Source organism: Macadamia integrifolia, unplaced genomic scaffold, assembly GCF_013358625.1.
Source record: "Macadamia integrifolia cultivar HAES 741 unplaced genomic scaffold, SCU_Mint_v3 scaffold1326, whole genome shotgun sequence".
In the NCBI taxonomy this organism is placed as follows: domain Eukaryota; kingdom Viridiplantae; phylum Streptophyta; class Magnoliopsida; order Proteales; family Proteaceae; genus Macadamia; species Macadamia integrifolia.
The window spans coordinates 156,167-177,827 of record NW_024868161.1 but is presented as its reverse complement, the minus strand read 5'-3'; the positions used below and the strand labels follow the sequence as shown (position 1 = coordinate 177,827).

At 38.8% G+C, this 21,661-nt stretch overlaps 1 pseudogene; it reads left to right on the top strand.

Annotated features, from left to right (window-relative positions):
• The window catches only part of LOC122063445, an 8,450-nt pseudogene extending 4,304 nt beyond the window's left edge, over nt 1-4,146 (top strand).
• The last annotated feature ends 17,515 nt before the right edge of the window (nt 4,147-21,661 follow it).

The window sequence follows — 21,661 nt, the reverse complement described above, 5'->3', positions numbered from 1 at the left end:
TTTTTTTAAATAGTATGACAAAATTCCTATTTTGCCCCTACAAAACGTATACGCGTTTTAAACATGTGTTTAAAACGCGTTTAAAACGTTTTAAACTGCCGTTTCTGTTTTTTCCCGCATTGTATGAAAGCATACGGCAAAACGCGTTTTAAACGGCAAAAAAAGGCGAATGCGTTTTAAACGCGTTTTAACTAACAGTGGTCATGACCCATGACTAACTCTTCAATTTATCATTTTTCACATTGCAGGAGAGATACATGGGACCAAGAACCAAGTGCAAACCTGCACCCATAAACAAGCTTTTAAAACCTATAATTTTTCATTAAGGAAGACTAGTTCAAAGACCCACACCATTGATGGCCTTCTTCACCTTCCTATGGATGCCAATAGGCTTCATCCTTAATGATGAAAATATAGTATCTCCATATATGGCAACACCATATAGAGAATCTCCTTCACATGGAAGCTCTATATATGCCAGAACACCATCTCGATGAAACATATATTCATCTTCTTATTATAGTCATTGTAATATTGTCTTTCTATATTACATCTAGTCGACTAGGGTTCTGTAATGATCTGTATTTATATCCTCTATTGTGAGTGATTCAATTCAAGAGAAATACAAAAATCTTTATAGTATCAGAGCTGCAAAATGCTCCTCTGAGCTTTCTCTTCCTCTTTTTCTTCTTCTCCTAGTCGACTTCTCACAATGACCACCGAAGAGACCCCAAATCCTGCTTCCCTTCTATCGCCCCAAGCTCTCAACCCTGTGACAACAACCAGCACTGCCCCCTCTCTCTCTTCTTTCTCCTCTCCCCACCATTATCTTTCAATAAAGCTTACCCCTACCAATTTTCTTCTGTGGAAGAAATAGCTTGTACCCTTTCTTCAAGGGCAACGTCTCTTTGGCTATGTGGACAGTTCTACTTCTTGTCCCTCTGATCCTTTAGCCGATCAGAATTGGCACCAGCAGGATGCACAACTTGTCAGTCTTCTGGTTGCTTCTTTATCAGAGGATGTTGTTCCTCTAATTCTAGACAAGGACACCAGTCATGACATCTAGACTACACTTTCTTCTGCCTTCGGCTCCGCATCTCCCACACCTCTGATGTCCTTACATCTCAATCTCCTGAATCTTCGTAAAAAACAAGAGGATTTAGTCATCCTTCTCCTTCAGCATGCTAAGCTTCTCTCTGACGAATTGCTACCACTGGTGAGCCCCTTAAACAAGCTAACTTCAACATCCATGTGCTGCGATCTCTTCATGAAGACCTCTAGGGGATTGTCCCCTCCATCCTTGCTCGTGAAACTATTCCCATATACATGGAACTCCATGGTCTTCTTCTCAGCCATAAAAGTCTTCGTGCCTTCACCAAGTTGTCAATCTCTGAGCCTACGGACATCGAGCCCTCTTCTTCAAAAGCCAACACCGATAAGTAGTCCTCCCAGTCTCCTAATGACTCCGGCAACACCTCTTCTAGCAGTGGGTCTAACAGGGGGCGTGGGGGGGCATGGAAGATCTGGACGTGGTCATGGTGGCCATTCTCAACAGCCCTTTGGCCATCTCTACTGCACTATTTTCCAGTGCACCAACCACAATGCCAATACCTGCTACTATCGCCCTTAGCCCCATAACACACCCTACCCATAGCCATACCACCCATCTCATCCTTACCCTCCCACTACCCACTATGCTCAGCCAGGCCTTCTCCCTACCCCAACATACCACTCTCCCTATGCCTCGGCCGCCCTCACCTGGTACCCTGACACCGAGGCTACTCATGTAACCCTTGATATGAACTCTCTCTCCACCTATGATGGCTACTTAGGTGATACAACCTCCAAGTAGGCAACGGTAAGGGTATCCCAATCTCACATATTGGTTCCTCTTATATTATCTCTCGTTCTCGTTCTCTCTCTTTAAATAATGTTCTCCATGTCCCCTCCATCACTAAGCCCCTTCTCTCTATTAATAAATTTTCCAAGGACAATGGTGTATTCTTTGAGTTTCACCCCTCTCATTTTCTTGCCAAGGACTAGGCTACCAACAAGACTCTTCTCACTAGTCTGAGTAAAAGGGAGCTCTACACCTCGAGTGTGGTTTCATCGGCTATCCACCTTTCTCCTTCACTTTGGCTTCTTGGCCTCTAAGACAGACCCATCTCTTTTTATTTACAAGAATGGGTCTCTTCAAATTTATGTGTTAGTGTATGTGGATGACATTTTGGTCATAGGTAATGCCTCAGCAAAGATTCTACAGCTCCTCTCATCCCTTGCAGTGGAGTTCTCCATTAAGGATTTAGGTCCCTTACACTTCTTTCTTGGTATTGAGGTCATAGCTCACTCGCAGGGCATGCTTCTCTCCCAAAGTCACTATATTGGTGACATACTCTAGCGTGAAAGTATGACTCAGTGCAAAGGTGCACTGACTTCGATGGCTACCACTGCCAAACCATCAGTTTCAGGGGGTGTTCCGATGGCTGACCCAACTCTCTATAGATCTATTGTTGGGCCTCTTCAATACGTCACCTTGACCATACCAGATGTCACTTTCCCTATCAACCGGGTTTGTCAATTCATGCACGCTCCAATGGAAGAACATTGGAGCCTTGTGAAGCGCATTCTTAGATATTTGAAGCAAACTCGAACTTATGGTTTTTTGTTTACCAAATATGCGTCATCTTCTACACTTCAGGCCTTCTCTGATGCTGACTGGGCCAGTAATGGTGATGATCTTAAATCCACAGGTGGCTATGCCATCTACTTTGGCAACAATCTCGTACCTTGGTGCTCTCGTAAGCAGAAGACTGTTGCTCGATCTTCCACAAGTCTAAGTATAAAGCTCTGGCAGATGCAACGGCGGAGCTCATTTGGCTAGAATCTCTCTTTCATGAGCTCGACATTCCTCTTCGGGGTGCCCCAATATTATGGTACGACAATGTTGGGGCCACCTACCTGTCCACCAATCAGGTTTTCCATGCCCAGACCAAGCACGTGGGAATCGATTTTCACTTTGTGCACGATCGGGTTGCACAGAAGCAGCTAACCATTCAATTAATCTCCACCAATGATCAGCTCGCTAATGCTCTTACCAAGGCCCTACCATCATCTCGTTTCCAGTTCATGTGAGACAAGTTGAAGCTCTGTCCAACCAACCATCAACTTGAGGGGGTGTAATGACGAATATAGTATCTCCATATATGGCAACTCCAGATATAGAATCTCCTTCACATGGAAACTCTATATATGTCAGAAAACCATCTCTATGGAAACATATATTCATCTTTCTATTATACTCATTGTAATATTGTCTTTTTATATTACACCTAGTCGACTAGGGTTCTGTAATGACCTGTATTTATATCCTCTATTTTGAGTGATTCAATTCAAGAGAAATACAAAAATCTTTAATCCTCAGCCTAATCAGAGTCTTTGTTTGTCTTCTAATACCGGCACCATACCTAAAATACAAATGCTTGGGATGAATTTAATTGTGAAGGGAAACCCTCCTCCACCACCAAGAAACGCAGGTCTGGTTTCCTTTTCGTCAGTAATCACAAAAGTGTTCTGGATGTGACAATGATCAGTGGTGCACTTGTAAGAAAGTTATGTACTTGTAGTTATAGTGTAAGCAAGTTCACCGAATTTATCTCTCCAGTAAAAATTGTGACATTGTCAAGGGAATGAGAGAAAGATGCGACTGATATCAAACATGTGCTTGAAGGAAGTGACTTGTTTATAACCCCTGAGGGCACAACATGTAGAGAACCATTCCTTTTGAGGTTTAGTGCTCTCTTTGCATAACTCACTGATAGGATTGTGCCAGTGGCACTTAATACTCAGCCAACCATGTTCTATGGAACATCAACCCGTGGGTTTAAACTGATGGACCCTTATTTTGTGTTCATGAACCCTTGGGTGACTTATGAAGTCACATTCTTGAATCAATTGCCTGTTGAGCTTACTTGTAAAGGAGGAGGAAAGACTGAAATTGAAGTTGCAAATTATATACAAAGAATGATTGCTGATACCCTACAGTTTGAGTGCACCAACTACACCTGGAAGGAGAAGTAACAATTACTTGCTAGAAATGATGGTAAAGTACCATCTAAGGAGAAAGAGCCTAAGCAAGCGAAAGAATGAATACAGAAAATTGTATTGGACTCAGTTTAAACTATCTTATGTTTGAAAATAATAATAATAAATGGGAGAAAGAACCTTGCTTGTCTAGTGTTGCCTACGTCGGTGTGCAGGCCAATGGGAGGAGGAGGGCATGCCGGAGCATCTTCAACGTACAAGGTAGGGGGCAGCATGGTATTATTATCCTAATAATAATTCTTAATATCTAATCTTTCCATCTATTCATTCTTATCTCCACTTATTCATTCTTATCTTTTATACATTATTTGTTGTAAATTCCATATTGGTAGTAGTATTAGGTAAGACAACTTTACCACAAAGGTGTATATATATCCCACGAGTGTGGAAGATCAAGGTAGATCAATTCAACTAATTTGAATTCTCAATTTTAACATGGTACTAGCCTAACCAATCCTTCATTAGTCGGCCATGGCTGGTGATTCCTCCCTTATGGAGGCTACATCCGCACCTTCCATTGCAGTTTCTTCACCATATTTTCTGCATTCTTCGAACCAACTAGGGAATGTCCTTGTTACCACTCTTCTTGATGGAAATAATTACCCAACTGGGCATCGGGCCATGATCATGACACTCGAAGCCAAGAACAAGCTTCCATTCGTTGATGGTAGTCTTTTAAAACCAGCCCCTGACTATGCCCATTTTCCTCACTGGATTCGGTGCAAAAACATGGTACATTCTGGGATCGTACATTCCACTATTTCTTCTATCACTCATAGTATTTTATGGCTTTATTCGGCTTTTGATGTCAGGACCAATATTTTCGATCGATTTTCCCAAAAATATGCTCCACGCATCTTTGAGATTCGGCTTGCTCTCTCCACCCATGTTCAAGGTACCAATTCAATTTCAGCTTATTACACCATTCTTAAAGGCTACCATGACGAGTTACTTCCGTATCATGCCCTGCCCTCTTGCTCTTGTGGTGCATTGGAACATCTTGAAGAATTTTTGGAGACTAGTTGTTTAATGGACTTTCTTCAAGGATTGAATGATTCATAGGCTGCTGTGAGTAGCCAAATCTTGCTCATTGACCCTTATGCCCACCATTAATAGGGCTTATTCTCTTTTTCTTCAAGAGAACGACAATGTTCCATACATGATGTTGTTAGGACTCTTATGTGGGCTTAACTGATATTGATTGACCCATTGGGTCCAAGAGAATAAGGACCACTCTAATTAGGAAACTTCTAGCCCTATTCTATTGTGGGAATGAAATAGGGTTTAGGAATTCTATTATATATAGAATACTGACGGTCCCTGCAGTTATTACTTTTCATAATAATATTTGGGAGCACTACTTTCTCACAGAGCTAGTGTAGAGACAGAGAGAAGATCCCATAGTAAGAGGCTGCAGAAGATCTCAGTAGAAGGACCCATATTGCGTGGTTCTTCATCATAGTTCGTGGTACAAGCGTCAACCTTGATTTAGGGACTTTATTCACGCTCAACGGGTATGTGATTGATTTCTTTCTATTATTCATTCTTGTATTCTATATACTATAGGTAATTCAAATGATTCTAGGATTTAGAATCACTAACAATTGGTATCAGAGCCTACACTATGGTGTTAGAATCAAGAAATTATGTAAGAAAAAAAAAAGATTTGGGTTTCTATTTATGAAAATCATTATTTTACTCTCACTTAAAGATCCCGTATGGGAAAACTTTCTTCACGGAAGTTGTAGAGCACGAGAAGATGGTCACGACAGTATACCGCACGTCACCGAAAACCTACGGACGCGTCATCATGCACCGCCGAAAATCGGCTACCGGAGGAGAGAGAAAAATAAAAAAAATAAAAAAAAAACGGCAGTGAGTCATCGCCGGGTCAACTCGGAAACCCTATCTAGTTGACCCGGGATGCAGTGGGTCAACTCATGACCAACTCGATCAAAGGTTGACCGGGTCGTTGACCCGAAACTTTGACCCGGAACTAATTTGCCCGAACCGGTTGGATTGGATTGATTTGATTCTAAAAAAAAAAAATAGTAATTTCAAATGGCTCGTACGGGCAAACGGTGAAGAATTTTTAATCCTGATTTTTTGCGTTGAGTCCAGTTTTTTGTGCTCTTCGTTTTGATATATTATGAGTCTAGTTTTGATCAACTTTTATGATCTATTTTGTATAATTTACAAGTATGGGTGTTTAATGATTCTTTATAATTTTCCTATTAATTGGAAGAAATAAAAGAAAATCAACTCATATATTACTTGCATATCAGAATATGAACTTGTTTATTCTTGGTAATGTAGTTCATGCTTTTGTTTATGAATATTTTTTTATTCATGGTTAAACAATCCCACTTTTAGCTGCCGGAATGAATTTGTAGACTATTGCAGTAAGATTGGGTGGAATCTACCAAAGTGGTAAAGTTCAACCTTATTGTAATAGAATACAAATCAAATGTCTTCTTTGTTTGAAAAGACAGAGAATAATGGTTGGTAGCAAGGTTGCTAATGTTCACCCAAATGTGGCATTATCAAAGAAAAGTTAAAGTTAAAGTTAAAGCAAGTAAAAAAAAAAAAAAGGGATTTCTCAACCTAGAAGATGTTGTCCATNCTATTGCAGTAAGATTGGGTGGAATCCACCAAAGTGATAAAGTTCAACCTTATTGTAATAGAATACAAATCAAAGGTCTTCTTTGTTTGAAAAAACAGAGAATAATGGTTGGTAGCAAGGTTGCTAATGTTCACCCAAAGGTGACATTATCAAAGAAAAGTTAAAGTTAAAGTTAAAACAAGTAAAAAAAAAAAAAAGGGATTTCTAAACCTAGAAGATGTTGTCCATCCAAAGATGACGGTATTTTTTGAAAGTTAGAAGAAGTCTTGCAGTAATAGCAGAAACTTGAGTGGATCAGTATGTTTCAGACCCAAAGGTCAGAAATGTAGTTTCGGTTGACACTCATGAAGTAATTGATACTTGAGCATATAATGTTTAATTTTTCTAATTGTTACATGCTTATTCTTTTACATATATGTCTGTATGTTGAATAGAATATTCTTTATTAAAATATTCAACAGGATGTCTTCTAGTTTTGGTGTACTTGATATTCCTAAGCTTACTGGGGATAATTTCAACAAATTGATGGAAGACTTAGAGGTCTACATGATTCTCAAGGACCTAGATCTGTGTACTAGGACTACCAAACCAGTTGAACCTACTGCAACCAGTAACCAAACTAAGAAATGGGATTATGACAAGTGGGTTACTGCAAATAGGAAGTCCTTGGCTATTATTAAAAGTGCTTTGCCTGAATCTATCAAGGATAGTGTTGCTAAAAATGATACTGCTTCTAAGTATTTGGCTGCTATAAAAGCTAAGTTTGATAGCTTTAAGAAATCACAGGCTCACGATCTCATGAGCCAATTGACTGGGGCTAGATTTGATGGAGTAGGAAGTGCTAGAGAGCATATACTGGAACTGGTTTCCCTAGGAAACAAGATCAGAGGTACATGTATTAACTTTGATGATGACTTCGTGGTCACCATTGCCTTGAATTCTCTACCTGAGAGCTACAAGACTCTTAAGACTACTTATAATACATTGAAGGATAAATGGGGTCTTGATGAATTGATCACTATGGTAACCCAGGAAGAGGGAACAATTAATAGGACCAAGGTTGAAAGTGCCAATCTTACTCAAGGTAAGACTTCATCATCTATGGGACCTAACAAAGGGATCAAGAAGTTCTTTAAGAAAGGAAAATTCACTCAATTTAAAGGAGGGAAAAACAAGAAGGGAAAACAAAATTTCAAAGAATCAGGGGTACAAAAAGACATGAGTGGCATAGAGTGTTTTTGGTGCAAGGCCAAAGGACACATGAAGAAGGATTGTTTTAAGAGGAATACCTACCTTGAGAAAAAGAAGGATGATGGTATGAATCTATCCTTAGTATGTTTTGAATCTTGATTGATTAATGTACCAATTGATTAATGGTGGTTAGATTCTGCGTCATCTATTAACGTCACTCATTCCTTGCAGGGGTTCCTAAACAGGAGGGTGCCAAGCAAGGATGAAGTGACGGTGTTCGTGGGCAATGGAGCTAGAGTTGAAGTGGAAGCCATAGGAACTATTAGATTATTTTTTCATTCAGACTCATTTATTGATTTGAAGGATGTTGTTTATGTTCCCTCTATGAGGAGGAATTTGATTTCAGTTTCTAGACTTTGTTCAGATGGTTATTCTGTTAATTTTAATCAAGTTGGATTTTGTTTATTACATGATTCTATCTCTATTGGTAGTGGTACTCTTGTTGATGGGCTTTATAGATTGAATTGTAATTCTTCATGGGTTATGAATGTGGGAGTGAAACGGTCTCTGATTGATGAGAAATCCTCCATGTTGTGGCATAGAAGGTTGGGTCATATTTCAATCAAGATGATGAAAATATTGGTAAAGGAAGGGATATTAAAAGATATTGATTTTCAGGACATGGAAACATGTATAGATTGCATTAAGGGAAAGATGATAATCTCCAGGAAAAAGGATGCTACTCGCAGCATTGAAGTATTAGACCTCATTCACACTGACATCTGTGGGCCTTTTACTGTCCCTACACTCACTGGGCACCGTTATTTCATAACTTTTATTGATGATTGGTCAAGATATGGGTATGTCTTCCTTATTAGTGAGAAATCTAGTGCTCTAGATGTTTTCAAGATTTTTAAAGCTGAAGTTGAACTTTTCCACTCCAAGAAGATCAAAGTGGTCAGACAGGGGTGGAGAATATTATGGGAGAAGTGGTGATTTTGAGCAGTTGCTTGGTCCTTTTGCAAAATTCTTGCAAGAACATGGGATAGCTCCTCAATATTCCATGCCTGGAACACCTCAGCAGAATGGAGTAGCTGAAAGAAGAAATCGTACTCTGAAAGACATGGTCCGTTCTATGGTGAGCAATACCACCTTACCAGAATCCTTATGGGGAGAGGCACTTAAAACTGTTGTTTACCTTCTCAATAGAGTGCCAAGCAAATCTGTGAATAAGACTCCCTATGAACTCTGGAGTAGCAGAATACCTAGCCTTAGACACTTGCGAGTGTGGGGATGTCAAGCAGAAGCCAAAGTCTTTAACCCTCAAGAAAAAGTTTTTGACTCAAGGACTACAAGTTGCTATTTTATGGGATACCCAGAGAGGTCTAAAGGGTATAGATTCTATTGTCCTGGTCCAGGACACAAAATTGTAGAGACCACTCATGCTAGATTTATTGAATGCAATGAAGAGTCTAGAACTCCTCGTAATTTCTCTTTTGAAGAAGGGGAGTATGACACTCTTGAGATAGCACCTATTGAGTTGAGAAATTCACTTATTGATCTCAATCCCATCCTGTCTGATGATACAGTCACTCAAACTCCAATTGAATATGATTTGCAAGTTAGGACAGATATTGCTATTGCAGACCCACTTTCACCTCCTGATACCGCTAATATTGGTAGGCTTCCACTTGAACCTATAAGGAGGTCTACTAGAGTGCGCAAGCCTTCTCTGCACTCTGATTATGTTTCTTATTTGAATGAGTGTGAGTTTGACATAGGACAAGAAGAAGACCCTGTTACTTTTCTTCAAGCAGTTAATCATAAGCATTCAGATAAATGGGTAGAAGCAATGAAGGAAGAGCTGTTATCCATTAGCAACAATGGAGTATGGGAATTAGTGCAAATTCCAAAGGATTGTAAGGCTATTGCATCTAAGTGGGTTTTCAAAACCAAGACAGATTCTCAAGGTAGAGTAGAACGCTACAAAGCTAGACTCGTGGCAAAGGGTTTTACTCAGCGAGAGGGGATAGATTACAAGGAAACCTTCTCACTTGTCTCATCAAAGGACTCATTCAGAATTATCATGGCCATTGTTGCCCATTTTGACCTAGAGTTACATCAGATGGATGTGAAAACAGCATTTCTGAATGGAGAGCTGTCAGAGAAGGTGTACATGAGACAACCTGAAGGTTTTGAAGAAAATGGTAAAGAGGACTTTGTTTGTATGCTGAAAAAGTCTCTTTATGGGTTAAAGCAAGCATCTCGACAATGGTACTTAAAATTTGATCGAGTTGTGACTTCTTTTGGTTTTGTAGAGAATCCAATCGATCAGTGCATATATCTGAAACTCAGTGGGAGTAGTTTCATCTTTCTTGTGCTCTATGTGGATGACATTCTGTTGGCTAGCAGCAACAAAACCTTATTGATGGAGACCAAGGGTTTTCTTTCAGAAAATTTTGAAATGAAGGACATGGGTGAAGCAAGTTATGTGCTTGAAATCGAGATTAGTCGTGATAGGCCGCGGGGGTTACTTGGGCTATCACAACAGGCATATCTTGATAAAGTTTTAAAGAGGTTTAACATGTCTAAATGTTCTGGTGGTGAAGCACCCATCAGTAAAGGAGACAAGTTGAACAAGCAACAATGTCCAAAGAATGATATTGAGAGGAGCTCAATGAATGACAAGCCTTATGCTTCTGTCGTTGGAAGTTTGATGTATGCACAAGTTTGTACTCGCCCTGACATTGCCTTTGCAATTAGTGTACTTGGCAGGTTTCAATCTGATGCTGGTTTGGCTCATTGGACTGCAGCAAAAAAGGTCATGCGCTATTTACAGCGGACAAAGGACTTCAAGCTAGTGTTCAGTAAATCAGAAAAATTTGAAGTTGTGGGGTATTCTGACACGGACTTCAGTGGGTGTACTGATGATAGAAAGTCTACCTCTGGATACATTTTTATATTGGGAGGAGGAGCCATTTCTTGGAAGAGTGCCAAACAAACTATTTTAGCTTCATCCACTATGCAAGCTGAGTTTGTGGCACTTTATGAAGCTACCAAGCAGGCACTGTGGCTGAGGAATTTTATATCTGAACTGAAAGTTGTAGATTCTATTTCTAAGCCTTTGCATTTGTGGTGTGACAATATTTCTGTTGTTTTCTTTGCAAAGAATAACAAGAGATCTAGCAGCTCCAAACACATTGAGATTAAATATCTTGTGGTTCGCGAGAAGATCAACACTGGGGAGATCGTTGTTGAGCATATTATTACTGAAGAGATGGTTGCTGATCCTCTGACCAAAGCTCTTCCAGTGGGAATTTTTAAGACTCATGTTTCTAACATGGGTGTGATGGAATCTTTTGATATGCTTGTTTAGTGGGAGTTTACTTATCCATAGTGGTATTGTAATAAGCATTATTTTGTTAGATTATACATTATGAGCACAATCTATATTGAGGATGTTTACTTTCCAGTATAGTGTTCATTTATATTTTCTCTCATCGTATTGTTGTATGATTATTGTGGTTTACTTTGACATGTCACAGTTAATGGCGGTATTTAGCCAAGTTTCGTGATTTATGGCGGTATTTAGCCTAAATCCATGGAGATGGTTGTTAACCATAGGCTGTATGCCAAAGTGAGATATTAATACAAGAAAATGGCGGTTTGCCTAAGTATTGATTAATATCAAAGTTCTCTACCTGTGAGGTTTTCAAGGTAGGCTGGTCTTTAGATCAGGAACGGACCTATAAGGAAGGATATATCTTATGTGATCACAGTTATGATATAATTCCTTATATCTATGTTTCCAGGCGATTTGAACTGATAATTTTCTGTTGTCTGTAACATTAGATAGTTATATGCCGTATATTGAGGTGTATTTTCTACTATTGTTCAACAATGGAGATTATTGATTGGATCAAAGTTTGTTTTGAGTGGTATTCAATCTTGGGATTATTTGGCCAGATGTCAATGGGAAGACATCAGTATCAGTGTAGCCCAAGTGGGAGATTGTTAGGACTCTTATGTGGGCTTAACTGATATTGATTGACCCATTGGGCCCAAGAGAATAAGGACCACTCTAATTAGGAAACTTCTAGCCCTATTCTATTGTGGGAATGGATTAGGGTTTAGGAATTCTATTATATATAGAATACTGACGGTCCCTGCAGCTATTACTTTCATAATAATATTTTGGGAGCACTGCTTTCTCACAAAGCTAGTGTAGAGACAGAGAGAAGATCCCATAGTAAGAGGCTGCAGAAGATCTCAGTAGAAGGACCCATATTGCGTGGTTCTTCATCATAATTCGTGGTACAAGCGTCAACCTTGATTTAGGGACTTTATTCACGCTCAACGGGTATGTGATTGATTTCTTTCCATTATTCATTCTTGTATTCTATACACTATAGGTAATTCAAATGATTCTAGGATTTAGAATCACTAACATCAAGACCATTCAAAATTTCAATTGATGTCGGCCCCACATGCTATAGAGGTAATGACTAATGACTTGAAATGATAGTTTTGACTAGCCTAACGTCTATGGTAAACTAAAGTTGACCCCAAAAAGGGCGGGGGTTGGAATTTTTTGGTTGAAGGAGGTTTAAAGCCATGGGTAAGTGAGAGAAGTTCCTCAGAGTGACCAGAGTCTAGTAATTTTTTAAATGACAGTTTTCATTGAAGATTGAAAGGTGTGAACGTTTCGATGGGACCTTCTCATCTTCACCCCCCCCCTCTCTTATTATACGGTGTTGATGGCCTTAAGTGAATGAATGACCTTTAGAAAATTTAAGGCGCGGTTGATTTTGTTTTCAGGAATATATTTTTCAATTTGCTGTATTTAGAAAAAAAAATCTCAAAAATCGTTTGATTTTTTTATTTCATTTTACTTACTTTTTGAAATAGAAATAGAAATTTATGTTTATTTTTATGTCTAGAAACAAGAATTGAGAAACATGTCAAACCTTTTTTTATGTTTCTAAAAACAAGTGGAAAGGATAAAATTTATGAAATATCTGATACTTTGCTCAACCTACCCTAACCCCAATCCCTATTCATTGTTGAAACTTCTCACTATTTAAAAGCGGTAATTCCAACCTGGTTCTACGAAGCTCACAGTTCTGAACTGCCTTCATCCTTCTGAAGCTCATCTCCATGAAGCATACCCGCAACTCCAACGACGTACCTTCACTTGTGTCTTGAATCCAGGTACATTGTTGAAAACATTTCGGAAAACAAAAAATCAAACACCTTTTTGCAAGTCAAAAAAATTGTTTCTTAGCACAAAAGTGGAAAAAATTGTTTCTGTTGTTTCTAGACACAGAAATAGCATAAACAAAATCAAGCTGACCATGAGTCTTTTCTAAATTAATAAATAAATCATCAAAATTGGATAAACAAACACAAATAAATTCTTCTAATTAATATATTCGTCCCAAAAAAATAAAAATTATACTAAAGTAAGTTTGGCTCCATCACCCCCATGAGCCCGAGTCCACCTTATGCTCACCCTGAGCCCAATAATTAATTTTTGGAAAGTGAATTAGGTTCACGTACGAGAACAACCTTGGTCCATGGATTTAGCATCAATGTTCTCTCACTTCATTTAATAGATTCTAAATCCACAGATCAGGGACGTACGAGAATGTTCTCGTACGTGAACCTGATCTGTTACTAATTCTTGGGCTAGGATTTTCACACCCAAGATTGGGTCAGGCTTGGGATAAGAGTATAAGACCTTGGTTGAGCCTGTTTCAGCCTTGATTAGTAATGTTCTGATTTTTTTGTAAGAAATAACAAAAACAAGGTTAAGCTCACACTGCACTAAGCTTGACATAGCCACGCTAGGCTAAGATATCATAGCCCAACCTCAGGTTGGGCCAGAACTAAGCCCTAAGGACTTTGGGCTGGGCTTGGGTTTTCCTAAATCTGGCCCAACCCAACCCTATTATAGTCCTAATAAATTTACTTTGGAGTGGTAGTTAAAGAAGAGAATACCAAAATTTATATTAGGACAAAGTATTCTTCAAACCATGAGGTTATCAGGAAACAATGAAAGGGTACTTCGGATTTCGACCAAATAGGGAGAGGGAATAAAGACTTTAGATTCTATTGTTTTCTAGTTGTTGGCAACCTTGGCCAGGCAATGATGGTGTGGTCAGCAGTGATGATGTGGTAGCATATGGTCAATCTGATGAATTGGCAATGATGAGTGGAGTATCAAAGGTTGGTTGAGTGCTATGGGTGTGGCCGTTACATTTGTTGTGGATTTTTGGGCTCGATATTGGTAATTTTGATCCATTCATGTTAGGAGGTAAATTTCTCATTAACTATGAAATATCTGGGTGTCGAAGTTTTCATGAAAGTTGTATAGTATGTCATACTCTTTCCAACACACTTGGATTTGCCTCATTTTGAAATCGGATGAAGAAGAAACGACCAACATAAATTTTAATGGCATTTTGATCATTTCACGTGGCCGATTTTGAAGATGGATTGTCCTGGATGATTGTAGTTCTCTGAATCGTGAACCTAATACAACTTGTTTTGAATCAATCCAATTTGATGGAAAAAAATTTACGATTTTTCTTGTTCGGTCACTCCAACATGACTCAAGTGTTGGGTGAAATACCTAAAGGAGTTGTCGTGCATATTTCAAGATGATGTGGTCCTGCCCATAGTTAGTAAATTCGAGTATAATATGCGGATTTTTGCCACATTCTAACGTTTCAATCAAAAAGTCATAATTTGGCGTATCAATCCAAAAAATCCTTATTATACACATATTTTATAGGTACACGTATTATACGTGTTTAATACGTTTTATTCTTATTAATAAATTTAGTTTGGGAAAAAAAAAAACTTAACCTTAAAAGTCAATGACACTTCACTCTTTCTGTAGGTTTCTCTATTTTAAGAAAAAATGTGGATGACATGCGTCTCTCTTTCTTACTTTATTAATTCCAACCCCTCTTTCCATATTGCCGCTCACTCTTTCCTTTATTACCTTATACCCTTTATTTAACTTCATTTTAAGCTTATCCTAAATCTATTAATCAAGAACCTTATCTGCCCACCCTCTTGTTCCTATCCATTAGCTTATTAAGTCTATTTAGTTATAATTTTACCACCCAATTTAAAATCTTACCTTAATTACAAATCTACCTTTGGTTATTACGATTGAATTATTGACTATCTAAATGGACCAATACGCGATTTAATTCCGGTTTTAAAATACGGATCCGCATCTGTAGGGTTTGCTGCGGATTTTCTTGTTTGATAAGATAATATGAATGATTATATTTTAATTTGTTAAATGATTATCCACATGCTATTATTATTACTATTTTAACAAATATATGCTATTATTTACTATGATAGAAAGTGGTTGATGGATCACCTATCAACATTGCGACTGATAGAAATGATTAAACTTAATTAATATTAGATGTAAAACAAACAAAATTGAGAAATGATTCGAAATTTAGAATTTAGTTGTAAACAACCAGTTTTAGTCATTTCTTAATACCAAAATAAACCCGTATTTTGTTACCGGATTTTTACATAGCAATCGTATTAAACACATACCGTATCATTGCCGTGCACATTTTATTACGCTGGATTTCTAAAAAGTATTATTTCCATATAGTCCGTTTAATTTCCGTACGAATCCATTTCCGTATTATTTCCATTCCCAAACTTACTAACAAGACTCCCGCCTAATATATAACCCGCAGAAACTAATTTTATTTTTTCCTTTGGTTGATGTGGCATACATGGCTAAGTGAGGTGGTTAGCCTATAAGGATAAGGCTCATGATCGAGGTGTCACCATGACATGGATCGATAATGGGTAAGTGCCAAGGCTAAATTAAATGAGCAAAACTTGGCTACTGCCTGGGTTACAGCCAAGTAGCTGCAACCCCTGGTACCAGGCAAGGGAATAGAATCTCAATGGTAGGAGTGGAGAAATCCACCCAAAGTAGATATTTTCAAACCTGCCCCTGGGATTCCATTCCCTTGGCTGCTACCATGGGATTACAGCTACTTGGCCGCAACAATTTTTTCCAAATTAAATGGCCAAAGAGTTGTGCAGCAGTATCAACAATATTGGGCCTATAGCTTGAAGCATTTTGGTGACCAATGACACGGCTGCCGACATGGGAGACAGCCAGCACTGCATCATCGAGGCCATACATTGGCATGGATTACACACAAGGCACCATGGGGCTCATCATCTTGTAAAGGGGACAACCCTTGGAGAGGAGTCACTTCGGTGGCATGAGGGTCATTTGAGAATTGAAATCTGAAAAAGAATAATGGCCATGTGTGATGGGTCATAGCGCATGGAGGTCAATAAGGTATAGAAATGTGATGGTACATGAAGTTGTTGATGAGGTGGACGATGGGCTGACATGGCTTGTTGCGTCAGTAAGTTGGTTGAGGTGGATGAGCATGTGGCTTCGGCCAGGCATAGTGCAAAGACAAGCTGGGTTTACATGATGAGGCTCGGCCAAGAGGAATGAAAGTCATGCACATGCAGGTCACTTGAGGGCCAGTAGCCAAGAGCATGAGAATCGGCCATGGGTTTTTTTTTTTTTCTTTGTCATTACATCCTATAGAACTGCCCAAGGGGACTTTACTCACACACACTACAGGGGGAGGGGGAGGGGGAGGGAATGCGTGTGACAAGAGTTGATCTCTAGACCACAAACCTGGCACCTGCTCTACCAGCATGTGCATGACTTCAATGGGTGATGTCACATTCCTATTGGTCTAGGAATGGAAATCATGCACCTGCTGGTAGACCACAAACTTGGCGCCTCCCTGTAATAAAAAAAAAACGAGTGGGGGTTGATAAGAAAAATTTGAAAATCATTTATGGGAGTCACCCCTTCCACTGAATAGATCTTGTCTACCCATTGATGACACCTTGAGCTTAATTAGTAGTTATGTTTTGAAGGTATTTCATTGCAATCAAGTGAAGGAGAGTGGAGAAAAGGGAAGGAAGAAGAACAGAAATGCGTTTGTGTTCTCCCTATTATATTGAAGAAGAAGGGAGGTTCACCTTCACTTTGTGTGCTTTGAATTTGTGTTGTTGACCATTGGAAGTGCTCAAGCTCTATTAATGGAGATTAGAGGTTGTTGTTGAGCACGTTATTACTTCATTAAAGTCCTCTTTCTAAGAAAGACAAGCAAAGGAGAAAGCGATGGAGAAGGAGTATATGTGTGAGCCAATGTTGAATACTTGGGAGTCTCTACAAGGAAGGGAAGAGAAAAGGGAAAAGGGAAAAGACTAATTGATGCTTTTTAAATCTTCTCTTTGTGAATCTAGGTTTTATAAGTGATATGTTGAGTTTATATCATTAGTGAAGCCATTGAGAGCTTCTACAAGTGGGAAAAGAAAGAAAGATCAGAAGAAAATAAAGGAAAGAAAAGGAGAAGAAAAAGAGGAAGAAGTAGGAGATCCTCCCCCGTGGCCAAGGCATCTCTAGTGAAGTTCGACTGCCCATTCTAAGCTTCTTCGGATATCAGCAACTGAGACAGAGCAAGGTCGTAAGTATTACTTTATCTATCTTATTCCATTCATGTTCTTATATTCATATGTATGCTAACTGGGTGGTTGTTATATTGAAATCCTAGACCATCCTAAGCTACATTGCAGGGCAAATTAGTATGAACCCATAATTGAATTTATTATTTAATAAAGTTGTTTAGATGGATTTGGACATGGATGTCTCTGGTCGTCCAAGATTTAGGCTCTGTTAGGGCTTTTTTATTCTGTTTTTAGTGTGGTTGAGTAGTGTCGAGTGTCTGATTCTGTTGATGGCAATGCCGAAGATGGCATAGGCGCCTCTCACTTCTCTTCCAGGTGTGAGGGAGGGGCATTTTTCTTTCCCTCTTCTTGTGTATCATATTGTTTCTTTTTCTTTGCTCAATATTATTGGGGCGTGGGTGCTCCCTAGCAGTGGACGTTGCTGCTTGTATTGGCATTGTGTGTACCCTCCTAGTTTTATGCTGGGTAAACCTGACAGTGGGTGTTGTCACTTGTATTGACACTAAATGCTCTCTTATTTATATGCCAAGAAAACCTAGGTGTGGGTACTCCTCACTATAGGTGCAATACTCACAATGTATTAAGTATATACGAAGCCTATACAAACACTACTCTAGCGACGTACGCAATTTACAGAACCTCGTAAAAACTTTGTTTTGTGGGTGTGAATGCTTTATTGTTCTTATATTAGATTTAGAGTGTCATGTGCTCCAGGATGGATATGCATACCTGAAAGTGCATGAGAGGCTAGGTGTGTACACAACTGTGTGTGTATCAACTATAGTGCAAGAATTGCCTTATCAACATGCACAGTAAGAAGATAAAAGAACCTCAGACATTGATTCACCCACCCTCTCAATGATAGCGGGGAGTCAATAGATTCATGAGAGTTTCTACACCATGGGTGAAGGAAAATATATGGCTATCATTATAATAGTATGGGTATCAAGAAACAATGAAAGGGTCTTTTAAAAACAAATATGAAGAGATTCATGGGTGTTTCTGTTACGCGCTAGACTAGGAGTCCTAATGTATAGTTAATATTTAATGAATAGTTATTAAACGAGTAGTTATTAGGAGTTGCGGATCATGGGTCGTGTTACAGTAGTTATGGATAACCACTTCTCTTACGTACCTATTTAGTGGGAAATTGGAATGGAAAAAGGGTGTAGGTTGAATCTCTATTTTTTATTTTGAGATTAAGGCCGGGTCTCTCACAATTAGTCAAAACCAAGGTTAGCAATCTCTTAATTACGCTAAAGTATTCTTATCCCTTCTGTCTCTTCTCTTATCTTTCACTTTTTCTTCTTATATTTCCCACCAATATCGTGTCTGTATCGTCTGATATCAGATCCAGGAGGATAGGCGGGTGTAGAAAGTAGAAAATATTATGGCTCTCTCATCATTAGGCAGTAGCCGATCATCATTTGGCAATAGCAGATCATGGAGAATATGAACAAGCTGTTCGAGGGTCGAGAAAAAAAAGGACAAATCCATTAGGCAGAATGAATCATAATAGTTATTCATGCACCCCCAAAGTTTGATGTTCTCTGCTTCAATGTCGACAATGATAAGGTTAAGGTTCAAGGAGTGAGATCTATCATTTCAAAAGTTGATTTTCTGATTGAATGTAATGATAAAGTATGCTTTGGCAGTCTTATTCTGTAGATAAGCGGATGTGGGAGGACATATTTTCATTTCTACAATTTAATTCATTAACAAATATTTATCTGGGATGTGGGTGGGAATAATTTATTATTTTAATTATTATTATTTTTACCTTATCTCCCTTGAGGACAAGGGCTAATTTAAGGAGGGTGAAAAGTTACGTACTTGATTAAAAGTGGATCTGGAGTTAATATTTAATTGATAGTTATTAGATGAGTAGCTATTGGGAGTTACAGATCATGGGAGGATTTACTTCTCTTATGTACCTATTTAGTAGGAAATTAGAATGGAAAAAGGGCATATTTTGAATCCCTCTTTTCTCTCTTAGGAGATTGTGGCGGGCTCCCTCCTAATTAATTAGCCAAAAATAAGGGTAGTGACATCCAATTATGCTAAAGTACTCTCTCTCTCTCTGCTAAAGATCAAGAATTTTATTGAAAAAAGAAAAAAGGGATAACAAGAATACAAGGATTTATGATCCCCCAACTTTGGCATTGCCATCAATTGGGGAAAATAAAACTAAGAACATTTGAAAAAAAAATCTAGGCCTTGAATCAGCATCATGAGCAAGTTCACAATTGATTTGAGTTGGAAAAGAAACATTTAAAGATGATATTCTAGTTTTTGCCACATCTCTAGCAAGAAAGTCAGTCATTCTGTCCGCTTCATGAAAGTAGTGAGTAATCTTCCATGTTATAGAAGCTAAGAAGTCCTAACAAAACATCCAATCCTATTGAGCATACCAAGGAATTGAGTGAGTTTGAACTGCCACGACAACCGCTGCCGAGTCAAATTCAATCTAAAGAGACTCAACCTTCAATTCCTTAGTCAGAACAATTCCTTCAAGCAGAGCTCTGAATTCTGCAAAATAATTAATCTGAACTTCCAAAATTTCTGAAATGACCCCACACAAGAGCCCCTATGGTCCTTAGCACACCACCTGCACGAGCTCGTCCTGGATTGCCCAGGGGACACCCATCTACATTCAATTTAGTCCATCCCAACATTGGTTTACACCAAAATACTTCGAGCATTGAACATTTTTTCCTTGAACTAGCAGATAGGCCTAGCCAACGACAACATAATATGTCCATAGGCTACTTGATCATTCCCTGTAAAGTAAAATTCTCGTCCAACACATCACCCTTGACATTCTCAAAGATCTGAAAAATTGACTTCAAAGTATTCCCCATTACGTCTATCATTTCTTTCCTTTCAAATACTGTCAGCAATCACAACAAAACCAATAGACCATAGGCCTTTGACAGACAACACCCGCCTCTGTCTAATCCACCAAAGAGATAGTTGATAGAGGTCACAAGGATCAGGCCAAGAAATCCAAAACAGTCCAAAAATATTTTCCAAAGAACAATTTTTTTTCCCGTTGACCAAGGTGTCCGGGCTAGTTTACGTACACCTCAACTAATCATCGGGGAGACTAGTACAGCAACCCATCTCCATGATCTCCACTTAAATCGTAGATGCATAGATAGGGAATCGAACCTGAGACCGTGCACCGAATCCAAAGAGCAACTGAGAACCTACATGTAGTGAAAATGTGATTAAAAGATTCTGCATCTGAACCACACAGATTACACTTGGAGACGATGGGGACTCCCTTTCCAGCAATGATATCATTTGTTGGAAGCTTCCATTCATCAGACGCCAACCAAACACCGATGCCCTTGGCTGCAGTGCCTTTTCCCAAACAAGAGAGAACCCAAGGATTTTTTATTTCAACTTCTAATTTCATTCCAAGCTGAATAGGTGGAGAAAATCCCTGTAGGTGTACAGCTCCAAATACATTTATCTTCCAAATCAAATTGGGGAAGCCTTATTAATTTGGCTACAAAAAAAGCATTTCACAGGGAAATAGAAATAAAATCAAGAATATTCTATCTAAAATCTAAAATTATTTCTGAAACTTTTGCAGAAGAATTTTGAAAAGGAGCAAGAGCTTGGCCACATGATTCAGAAATGGATAAGTCTCCCAACCAATGATTGTTCCAGAGACTTATTTTTTTCCCGTTCCCCACTAGCCATCTCTCCTTACATGAAATGAAAGACCACATTTTATGAATATCAGGCCATATGGATGAAGACCTAGAGGATTTTTTAGGCATGCCACTCTTAAGAAAGAAAGCCATGAAAGTTTTACTCATTTCTGAATTTCCGTGTTTCACATTCCAAGTCTGCTTGAAGAGAAGGGATTTATTAATATCACGCAGCCTGCAAATGCCTAGCCCACCTTCATCAATAGGCTCAGACACTTGATCCCACTTGACCGATACAACATTTGATGTATCAAAATCCTCTGTCCAAATGAAATTTCTCAGTCATTTTTCCATCACCACTATCAAAGATGAAGGCCACCAGTACACAGAAAAAATTGTGAGTTAGCAAACCAAAGATAACAGATCGAACCAGCTACACTCGACCAGCCATTGAAAGAATTTTCCCTTTCCATGCCGAGAGCTTCTCTCGAACTTTATTTAAAATAGGTATCAAGTATTGTTTCTT